Raw genomic sequence first — 11,188 nt, forward strand, 5'->3', positions numbered from 1 at the left:
TGGCAACAACTCGTGACGACACCTCAAAGACGGACTTTGAATGATCAAAAATGGTGTTAGCATAATCGACGTGAAAATATTTATTTAGGATTTGTTGATGCAGAACATCTAAACATAATTATCAGGGGGATAAAACCACACATGTGCTAACAAGAGGCTCAAAATTCATTTAAAATAAATAATTTAGCAGTCGTTGTAGTTGAGAGAGTTCCGCCAGTGTATCTGCAAATATGAAAGATGGAGTGCTTCAGGTCTCAGGTAATAAAACATTTTCCTTTTTCCCCTGAAGTTTGAGTCCAAAACCAGAAGATGGCAACATACCTCTGGCTGTGACACAGGCCACGTCGCTGCTCCTTTAGTTATTCATGCATTCACATGTTCACCTAGTGCTTCATTTATTTATTTATTCATTTACTTGCACTGCAATACAAACATTATACGTCCAGACCAGAGGGGCAGGTAAATATGTTGAATTATTCACAAGGTTCCTGACTTGACTACTGGTGGTTAGGCAAGATAAAAGCCAGACACCCTCACACACCCGCAGGTTGGTTTTTGAGTGTGTCTGAATTATTGTATGCACTTGTGTGTGTTTGTGTATATCTATACCTCACATACCGTAGGTTAAGGGAGATGCATTTGTTAACTGCATCTTTTTTTTTTTTTTTTCCGAACACTGTACTATTACTGTTGTGTTTTTTTTTTCCTCTTTCCTCCTCCTCCTCTTCACTGTATCACGTTATTACATAAACATAGAGGGAGAGACCACAACAGGGTTCCAATGTTCTTACACCCCAAAGCAAAGATATCAACGTCAGTCCTGACTAATGCAGAGTGGGTGCCTTTCAAACGAGAAGTGTGTGAAGCGGAGACTCAACAGTGCGAGTGGTAAATGATTCCCTTAGTTACAGTAGTAATGGCCCCTCGATATACGACGAGGGGCTGATCCACTTTACCCACTACTCACAGCAACGACTGTCACTTCAAACAGACTGGGCTAAGATGAGACTATTTACCATGGTAAACAATTTAATATTTGATGTACAGTACTGTGAGCAGCAACCCTCCCCTCATCTTTTTCTCCCCTCTTCTCTGTTGTTTTCATGTGTGTGTGTGTGTGTATCTATGTTGGCATAGTCAGCAAGGCTACATGAGGCAATGAGAACATTTGAGTGCATGCATAATCTCTCAGAGAGATGACGATGAAGAAAATAGAACGGCTGCTATAATGATTAACACATATACGGCTGTCAACATTACTTATCTGTTTTCCAACCTTTTATTTTTTAATATCTCAACAGTAATCATAAAAAAAACAACAACCCATTTGGTCGCGTGACACACATTTTCCCAAATTCATCTTTTATGGCCATGTGGTTTGGCTCTTATCTTCGCGATATCCAAAGCACAAAGTGTAGACTGTAATGTGAATAGCTGTCACTGAAACAAATTCTATTGAGGTAAAATAGCAATAAAATTAAGATTATTTCTGGAAACAGACAGAAACAAATGCTCTGAGAAGCAGAAACACAAATCTATTTACATCAGTTATATCAGTGCCTACAAAAACCTTCATCTGCATACCACAAAACATACCACAAGAGGTACGTGTGTTTGTATATTGTAATAATAAATTATATTTGGCGATGCAGGAAAAAAAAAAACCTTGAAAACTATTTACAACATCAAACACATCAGCAAGTGTAGAGTCCTATTTATTTTTAATTGTGTATGCTTTTTAATCTTCTTGGTGTTGATATGGTATTGAACTGTAGAATCACTGTATATCAGATCTCTGAGCTAAAGGACTGGGGGCTGATGCCAAGAAGGCCCAAGAGGGCAATGTGGCACAACCAAGAGGATGGAGCCAGTTGGATGGCTGAAGTAGAAGAGCTGGGAGCAGAACAATTACAGCAGTCACTTACCATCACAGTGTCTGGTTGAAGCAATGGCACAGCAGGATGCCGCGGGGCAAGATACACGCGTTCATCCAGCTGGTATCACAAGATTAAGCTGGTCATGCCAGAAATGACAAAACAATATCCCGAGCTCAATAAAAGGTTTTAAACATGCTCTCTTTACAGATTTTGTTTAATGGAATTCAGTTACCAGTTAATGGTAATCAGTTATGTGAAAGGTTACTGAGGAGCTAACTTCAAATATATCTAAAATATCTAAAAATTGATGACCTATTTTTAACTCAATTTGGTATTCTCAACCTCAACATGTGTCATTTGGCATGTTTCACAGTTTTGGGAAGGTCCAGCAGCAGACATGACAAACATTAAAAGTCAAACACTGCTGATATTTTGTCAGCTTTCAAAATAAAATGTAACATTCAGCAGGCAGCTAACGAAATACTTCAGGTCCAGATGGAGAATGTGACTGGAATGAAAAAAAGAAAAAGAAAAGAGGATGTGTCAAAAAGCCACCCGCAGACAGGTACGTCAAAATGCGTGCACTTACAAAGACACATATCAGCATATCAACACATACATGCACACAAACACAAACCTACGCACACTGAGGCAGCTGACCGCATCTGCCCCTCGTCCTCAGGTTCAGTGGTGGCCACTGCAGCAGCCTCACCTCCCCCTGTCACGTCTGATTCTCCCGGTAGGATCCATCATCTGGCTGGCAGTCTGGGTGCCAGTCAGCTGCCTCCCAGGGGACTTGCAGTCGATGGGAGCCGGGAGGCACTGGGCTGAAGCCTCCCCAGCCTCGGCAGCAGCTGTGTGGGAGACAGAGAGTTGCGACACAGATGTGGAAGTCTGGAGCCAACAGAAGGTACGGCTGATTTCAACATCGGCCATATTTGTTATTCCACCTTTTCCTGGGAGGAAGAAGCAGGGCCTTGATCTCAGTCACAGCCAAACACTTAGCTTTTGTTCCCAAGATGAATAACTGCAAGAAGAACGAGGTGTAAGAGAAAACGAGAGAGAAAAGGGGGGGGGAAAGGAGACTTGGTGCCAGAGGAGAAATCCGGTGACCAAGTACAAAGTGAAGCTGGTCATTTTATTCCTTGCTGAGCCCCGTATTACAAGTGCCTCTGAGCCATGACATACCTTTCCCTTAGCTGCAGTTCCTTAAAGCCACTGACAAGCCTGCACTCAAACTCCGTCACAATTTCTTCACAAAACCCAGTCAAAACATACTAAATGTGCCCATTTAGCCTCTAGTTGAAATACATTTTTTCAGCAAAATAGAAATTGGCTTACATGCGATGTTAGATTTTAGTATGTAGATTTAAATAGAGAAACATAAGTCTGCATTAAATTAAATTAAATTAAATCAAATTAAATTAAATAGGTTTAGGGTTTTAGAAGCAATAATTGCCTTTAATGACAGCACACTCCAGTTACATTTACTATGGGTGGGAAGGGTTTCTGCCCACCATAAACAAACTTGCTCTGCTGGCACTCTGTGCACTCGTGATGAATAGTACCAGTCAAAAAAAAAAAAAAAAAAAATCATAGCTAAACCTCGTAACTACATTTTCACTGGGAATTTTGCACAACTACATTTCGGAGTAACACTATCCACCTTGTAAAAATGAACACCCTCTTCTGACAGCACAAGTGAGAAATGGGATAGTTTTCCCACTGAGTTCCCAGATGTAGGATTGCCATTGTATTCACACACCCGGTGTTAGCCCAAGACGGCACCCTCAAATACAGCTCTGTCTTGGCTTTGCAGAAAAAACAAAACTGTGATATGGAAGAGGTGGCAGCGCGAAGCTGTCAGTACAAAATGCTTGTTTATACTAGAATAACCCTGAAAGCACAATTTGGATTGGAAATCTGACAGTCTCTTCTCATGTTGCATTTTAAAACCATTGTAATGTAATAAATATTTGAGTTCCCATGATGCCTTCAACTAAAAAACACTGCATGTATGTGTGGCGAGCGTGAGTGTGTCTGTGTGCAGTACAGCGGAGAGCGGTACATCTGCAATAGCAAGGAAACAGGCTGTTGGCATACAGCTTTGACAACTCCATCAGGCCGGTCTCAAGGTAGCTGTCAATCACAACAAATCATCTCATCCCTCAGCGCTGCGAGGACGTCTCTCCACCACTATGCACATGACAGGCCCCTACAGCTCTATTTACCCATGCACACCCTTCTGGTGCCAGTGGGCTTGTAATTAGAAAACAGAAAATGAGGAAAGAGTCGGGGGTAGGTAAGTAAGTCAGTAACAAGTTTTGAAACAAAGCAAATGAATGGTGCCTTTTCACCAGTGCTGTTGGCATGTGAAGTGGGTTGGCACTTGACACAAAAGTAAGGCCTTCTCATTCACTCATCCTGATTTACGGGACAATATGAGCGTGTGTGTGTGGGGGTGAGTGGGGGAGTCCTGATTTCCAAGACTCATTCTCAGTTATAATTAATTAGCGCCGCGGTGGTGATGGCATGTAGCACAAATCTGGGCCCATTCTACTTCCATCCCAGAACATATGAATTACAGAATAAACACTTTTCTCTATTACTGGTGCTGGTGTGAGTGTTTAGCATACCCTTTATGATGGTGAAAGATGTTAATTGCATGCCATTACCTCTAAACTGTTTGCTTGTTGTATTAATCACTGTGCTAATTGATGCAGAAATAAAATTGTTGCCACAGGCGAGGAAGGGAGTGAACCAGAGTCAGGGATGGCAGATAAAAGATTATCGTAGTGAACATATGGAGTTGGCACTGCTTTGAAAGTCTGCTGTATCGGCTCATCAGCACCACATGGGATGATAACTGGCGTGCCAATGGAGGCAAAATCAAGCAAGGTTTTACTCGGACTGACATAATCAGCTGAAGACCATGAATTACTGTGACGTTTACTTCATGATCATCCGGACCTTGTCATTACCAAATTCATAGCCGTCACTAGATGTCATGTACTCAATGTGCATTATTACGTGACTTATGGTGCCAAATATGGTGATTGACAGCCACTTGATAACTTATTACCCACAGACACTATGAAGAATAGCCTTAAGGTAAAAAAACCCAAAACAATTTAAATTAAAAACAATGTGCTGTTTTTTTGTTTGTTCGCAAAGTAAAAGCACAGACAACAAGATGGAACTAAAATTGAAAAAAGGAGCTTTCCATTCACATGCCAGTCAGGAAGTAAATATGGAATTTATTATTTTGCCTATGCAGACTAAAGCAAAGCCTCAGATTTTTCAAGGGTAGAGTGGACAGTTGAATCTGCAGCAATATTTAATCTCATTATCCATCTACAGTATGTCAATTATCTATACTGCTTATCCTTTGAAGGTTGCAGTGAAAGCTGGAGCCAGACAGTTGACAAGATATACCTTGGACATGTCGCCAGCTTATTATTAGGCCAACATACACTGACAAACAACCTTTCACATTCATACCTGCAGGCAATATAGAGTCTCCAATTAACCTTACTTCAATCTGCATATCTTTGGACTGTGGAAGGAACTATCTGGAGGAAACCCACACACTAAGATCTTTCACAGGAGAAGCCGCTAACACCAAAACACGTATGGTCACAAAAACACGGAGAAGTAAGAATGATGCACAAAATCAGGCTGGATTTAACTTAGTGTCATGCAAGTGATGATCATGTGGAGTATCAGGCTGAGAATCACGTGTGTTTCATTTGGTCCTTGAGCTGATGCTCCAAGAGAACTAAGGTTATCATGTCTTCAGTGTGTGACCTGCGGAAGAAGAAGGACAACAAAGGTAATACTGCGTGCAGTTTGATGAAAACAAAAGGCAGTTTGCTATTTAACAATAGCTTCATCTTACTGATAAATGAAGCGGCTCTACCCTGATTACAGAAATAGCTACAGAGAGATAATCAGAAGAGGTCACCATCTCAATTATCACCATTAAGGCATAATAAATACCAAAATAACCACGAGGGAAATAATATTATTATATGGTGTGTTCATATTAACATTGTAATTATGCAAGATGCTGAGGATAGAGAGATTTCACACTGTGCAGACTAAAGCTGAGACTTACAGAACATCTGTGACACAATTTCCAGAGATTAATTTCCTAAATGCTTTATCAATTGTTGATTAAAAATGTTTTCAATAAACACTAAAGATCGTTGTTGAAAGTATTTGTGTTTTTTTTTTTTTATTTTTATTATATGAGAATGCCGGGCATGGCGGGGTATGGTGCCCTCTGCTATTGTGCACATCAGAGCTGCTTAGAAAGAAGCTTCGTACTCTCACGGTTGAGTGTGTACCACATGGGATGCATTTTTCCTGTCGTCATTTATATATTTATCTGAACCTCTCCTTTTCTGTGTTAGATACGGCGGGTAAAATGAGGTGTAGGTGACAGTAGAAGCACAGAGCATCATTTAATGTGCAGCTGTACGCCTCACTGCCTCAGTAGCCTCCAACAGTGGATAAACAGAGGCAGCCATTTAGAGTACCATAAGTCCATAAGGAGCAGGCAGGCGGTGAATGCAGAGACTCAGAGAGAGCATCAGAGGCCCCTCATCATTGGCCCAGCCACTGCCTCCAAACCCGCTGTGTTTTTGTATGCAGATTCCCCTTGTCAGAATTCATTTATTCAAAGGGAGTTATCTGAGAGAGCGGGTTATGAGACAAAAATAGTCGCATTCACATTCGTCTTGAAAAACATTTGGAATGCTAATGCCACGAGAACATGCCGTTTATGTGCTTGTGTTTGCGTAAGAATCTGATCCAGTGCTGCCTCGGCTTGCTGGCCAAGAGGTGCAGTTCACGTAGAAAGGAGAGCTCTGATACTTCTTACAGGCTTCAGTGGTCTGAATTTGCTCTGGGGGGGGAACACTTTTTATATTGCCAAGAACATTTACTACTATAGCTCTCTTCACATGCAGCAGTCTGATCATATACCAGAAAAATCAATATTTTTTTAAAGGGTCATTAGATCATTCTGATCACAGCCAATGTTCATACAATTGCAGTCTTGTTGATCAAAATAGATGTCCTCGGTGATGATGACAAAATTGCTCACTCTGAACTAAGAAGCGATAAATCTCCAGCGTTTCACAACAGGCTGAACCATGGCGTCATGATCTTGTTCTCTCTATGGTTCTCGCCCACTCCCCCACTTTCTCTTGCTCTGCACAGGTGGTAGGGAGCTTCCTGCTAGAGTCTTTCTCGTTCCTTTTTTGTTCCCTTCCAATTGCTCTGATTGGGAACTGTTGATGATGATGATGACAGTTCTGGCTCTCCATTGATTTGCTGTGGCCCCTAGTTGCGAGTTCACAGCAGATGACTCTCTTCCTTTGGCTTTAATTAAAGCTGCCCCAATCTTCTCTTCTGTCTTGCCCTGGATGTGGTTCGACACATGAACACAAAAAGCTCCTGCACATAAAACTCCCTGCCAGGAAACAGCCAACACTTGCCTACTGGGGCTGTGTCTTGAATGAAAAACCTGCATGGTCAAAAAAAAACGTTTTGTATCCTGAACTGTCAGTAAAAAGATGCATAACATGATATTTCAGCCTGCAGCCACAGTGTAAGCCCATTTAAACACATGTGCACATTACAACATCTATGGATAAAGAGTATATATATAAGAGTATGTTCCCACACAAACAACATCATAGGGAAAAATACTATTGAGGCTTATCAATCCATTCACCTTCTACCACTTTATCCTCCACATGAGGGTCGCGGGCGGGCGCTGAGCCAATCTTATCTGACATATAATTCTTATAATTCATCCACATATCAGCCCACTGTTCTTTGTTCTGCTGCACTAGGATTTACAAAGGCATTGCTGTTAAAAATGAACCTCTCTAAACCTGGATATAGGAAAGAAACGGTGGGAAGAGGTGAGAGGGGTTATCATCTCAACATCCATGCAGATATTTTAATGGTTGCTCCCAGGGTGTCTTCTCAGCCATCAGCAGGACATACAGTATTCATTCAAAGTACTTGTAGGCATTTAGCAGCATGCACTCTTTCAGTGTTAGCTGAAGTAACAAATACAATTCAGACCTTTTTAATATTATATGTAATACATTTATTGTAGTCATCTTTGTCTCATCCAGAGAGACTTTAGAGTAGGCAATTTTACACTTACTAAGGAGCAGATTTAATACATTTTAAGAACACAATTTAGACATTATTCTGCAAACTAACTGGGCTTTTATACCATCAACTGCAAATGATGGTTAGGAGAGATGAATCCCTCAGTTTTAGCAGTTGGAACTGAGTGTATGAATGAAATATAAGGAGATATAAATGTAAGAACATGAACAGTTACCCAGGCAAAGGAAATAATAGGCAGCACTGTATACACAATAATAAGTACCCATGTACTTGTAATGTGTAATTTATGTTTTTGCATCAAACATCCAAATATCCACAGCGTAATGCAATCCTAAATTGCTGTGTTGAGAGAAAGTACTCTGAGTTCAGATGCTAAGTTAAACATGCTTGACTGCATGCTTGGAGACAAGCACATAATCAATGCAGTCATACAGCAGGGCTGATCAGTAGGGGGGCATGACCTGACAGGTGACCCATGTACTGTATAACTCCACTAGTGCCAGTCCATGACTCTGAGTGTGTGCACACATGTGTATGTGTCTATCAGAATGAAACTCAGCTGGTCAACCATGCAAGCATTCTACTGCTGTATGTGTCTGTTTACAAGTTTAGAAGACACCATATACATAATGAAGCAGCAGCACGTGCACGTGTACAGTAGAACTACAGACCACACTTGCCCTACATCTTCTTCTTCTAGAGCAAAAGGCGGGGTACACCCTGGGCAGGTCACCAGTCCATCACAGGGCCACAACCATCCAATCTCACACTAACACCTAGTGTCCAAATTAACTTATTCCTAACTCTGCATGATCACTGTATAAAAACATAACTCCTAACATCTTGCTCGCCACACACACATACAGTATTTGGGCCCGGAAAGAGTCACACACTTAGTTGGTCCAGCTCATAACATATCGTATACATACACGACACTTCTTTTCATGTATGCTGTGACTTTTCTACTCACCTGACAGTTTCAAATGTATTGCAGCACACTTTTCAAACCAATGCACTCTGACAACATTTTCCAATTCAAATTTTAAAATTTTAAAAGCAATTATTAAAATGATTCAATTCAGGTTCAATTTGAGTGGTTCACATTCAGATATAAAGCATTCCAATTCAGTTCCTGATGGCACACATTTAATTCTTAAAATCACACTGGATTTGTGTGTGATGCCTCTGCATGGATAATTGATGAGAGTGGTCTCACTGCCCACATGACTTGCACCTGAGATGCAGTTTTGCAAATAGAGATCTTACTTACTTTTCCACAAACTGCATGTGTTTCACAGATATATAGACAATAAAAGATAAATGATCTTTCTCTCAGTTACTTGTCACATACATCAAAAAGACAAAACATCCTACACCCATTTCAAATTAAATGCAGTGATCCTGTTCCCCAAATCAATTTATTTTTTCAACAAATCTTTATAGAGAAATACTTGCAGGACTGACAGGCCTGCAGCTTCATACTGAAGAGTTGTTCAATTTTAAGAATTTAACAGCATAATATTTGTATCTATCGAAAACACAGCAGCAGCTCCGTACCAGAGATGCTCCATGTGTGAACAACAACTCTGTGTGAGACACAGCTGTCATCCACTGGAGATGCATGCAGTGCAAAGAGGACCCAAAACACCAAAACCACTCTCTGAGCATTACACCTTCTAGAACAGTCTAAGTTTAGCGATGACAGTAGAAAGGAGCGGAGTGGAAGTCTGGTCATAAACCCAATTAGGGGAGTCATCGCTGGGCCTCGTAAATCTCCCTCTTTGTAGGGTTACTGGGAGGTCTGGGAAGTGAAGATTTCCCACTTATTATTCTCAGGAAACCACAGACAACCTCCCCCCCCAAACTTAGGTCATGCAAGGTTATGACCTCTGGACAATCATCATTGTTGTTTCAGTGTCTGTGGCAATTATGCACCTAAGCGACGCAAGACTCATAACTTCTGTCAATTGTCATAAAGACCCCTTAATGTGTTTTCAGTGTGTGTGCGCATGTGTGTGTGAGTGTGCATTCATGGGTGCATTCATTTGTGTGTGTGTGAATATGTTATGTTGAGAGAGTTCTTTTTTCAAAAAGCTTTGTGCCAATGTTCCTGCAGACACCTTAACAGGCACGAGACACATTTCCAGTGGGACACCAACCCCCATCTTTCTATCTCAGCAGAGAGCAATGCTCCAGTGCCAACCCGGTGCCAACAGCACTGGGATAAGCTTCATGACAGAACATCGGCAGGCTTTCAGATTCTCCTGAGGCCATTCTAGACCTTGAGAGGATCAGTAGACTTCCAACAAGTAGTCTTCAGGGCAGCATGGGCTTTCACACTGTGAGGGTCCTCGACAAGTGAACCACAAGAAATGAAGTGACAGGAGCAAAAGACCAATGATGAACTGTATCTAAGGCTGCATTGACCTTGTTCTACATGCGGCTTTACAATTTTCTTTGTATATTTTTTTTTACTATTATTTGAATTAGGAAGACCAGAACATATGACACAGGACTGCAAGGGTTACCACTGAACGATTAATCATTTTCAAATCAAAACTGCAGTTTGAAACAATACAATCAGCAAATTGCAAAGGCTGCAGTTCGAGTCTTCTGTTTATTTTTTTTTATTGTCTATGTAAATGTAACCTATACATGACAACAGTTCATATTTTGATATGTTCATCCTTGAAAATAAAATGTGGGGGTAGTTAATGTTTTAATGGTATTGTGTGGAAATGGTCCATTATTTGTTTTAAATCTATTACACAGTGAATATTGAATTGATTAAAAAATCAAATTGCAATCACAATATCCGTCATAATAATCACACTCAGATATTTTACCCAAATCGTTCAACCCAGGCAAGGGTGACAATGTCAGCTGTGCATTATCCATAGTGACAAGGGGGCAGGACACAAACCCACATTTTTTTGGAGAATGTGTAACCTATATTTTTATGATTTCATGTGTTTTAAAGTAGTTTTCAACCACATGCTTAAGACAATTCCTTATTCATGACAACGTATAAAGCAAAAAATAAAGCACACCTTTTACTTCTAATACTTAAAAAGTTTCCCCCTCCCCAAAATATCAAAATGTCTTTTTATGACTTCAGTTCCACTTCTAGTTCTTGTAACAGCCATATAGGCCAT

The 11,188-nt window shown here is 40.7% G+C and overlaps 1 long non-coding RNA gene across 1 annotated transcript; it reads right to left on the reverse strand.

Moving 5' to 3' along the window:
* Positions 1 to 1,232: 1,232 nt before the first annotated feature.
* Positions 1,233 to 2,971, reverse strand: LOC122765283. The gene is made up of 3 exons (XR_006359952.1): positions 2,828 to 2,971; positions 2,523 to 2,731; positions 1,233 to 2,385 (listed from the first exon to the last, which is right to left on the reverse strand). It is a non-coding gene; the product is annotated as an uncharacterized LOC122765283 (long non-coding RNA).
* Between the last annotated feature and the right edge of the window lie 8,217 nt (positions 2,972 to 11,188).

Source organism: Solea senegalensis, linkage group LG2, assembly GCF_019176455.1.
Source record: "Solea senegalensis isolate Sse05_10M linkage group LG2, IFAPA_SoseM_1, whole genome shotgun sequence".
Lineage (NCBI taxonomy): Eukaryota > Metazoa > Chordata > Actinopteri > Pleuronectiformes > Soleidae > Solea > Solea senegalensis.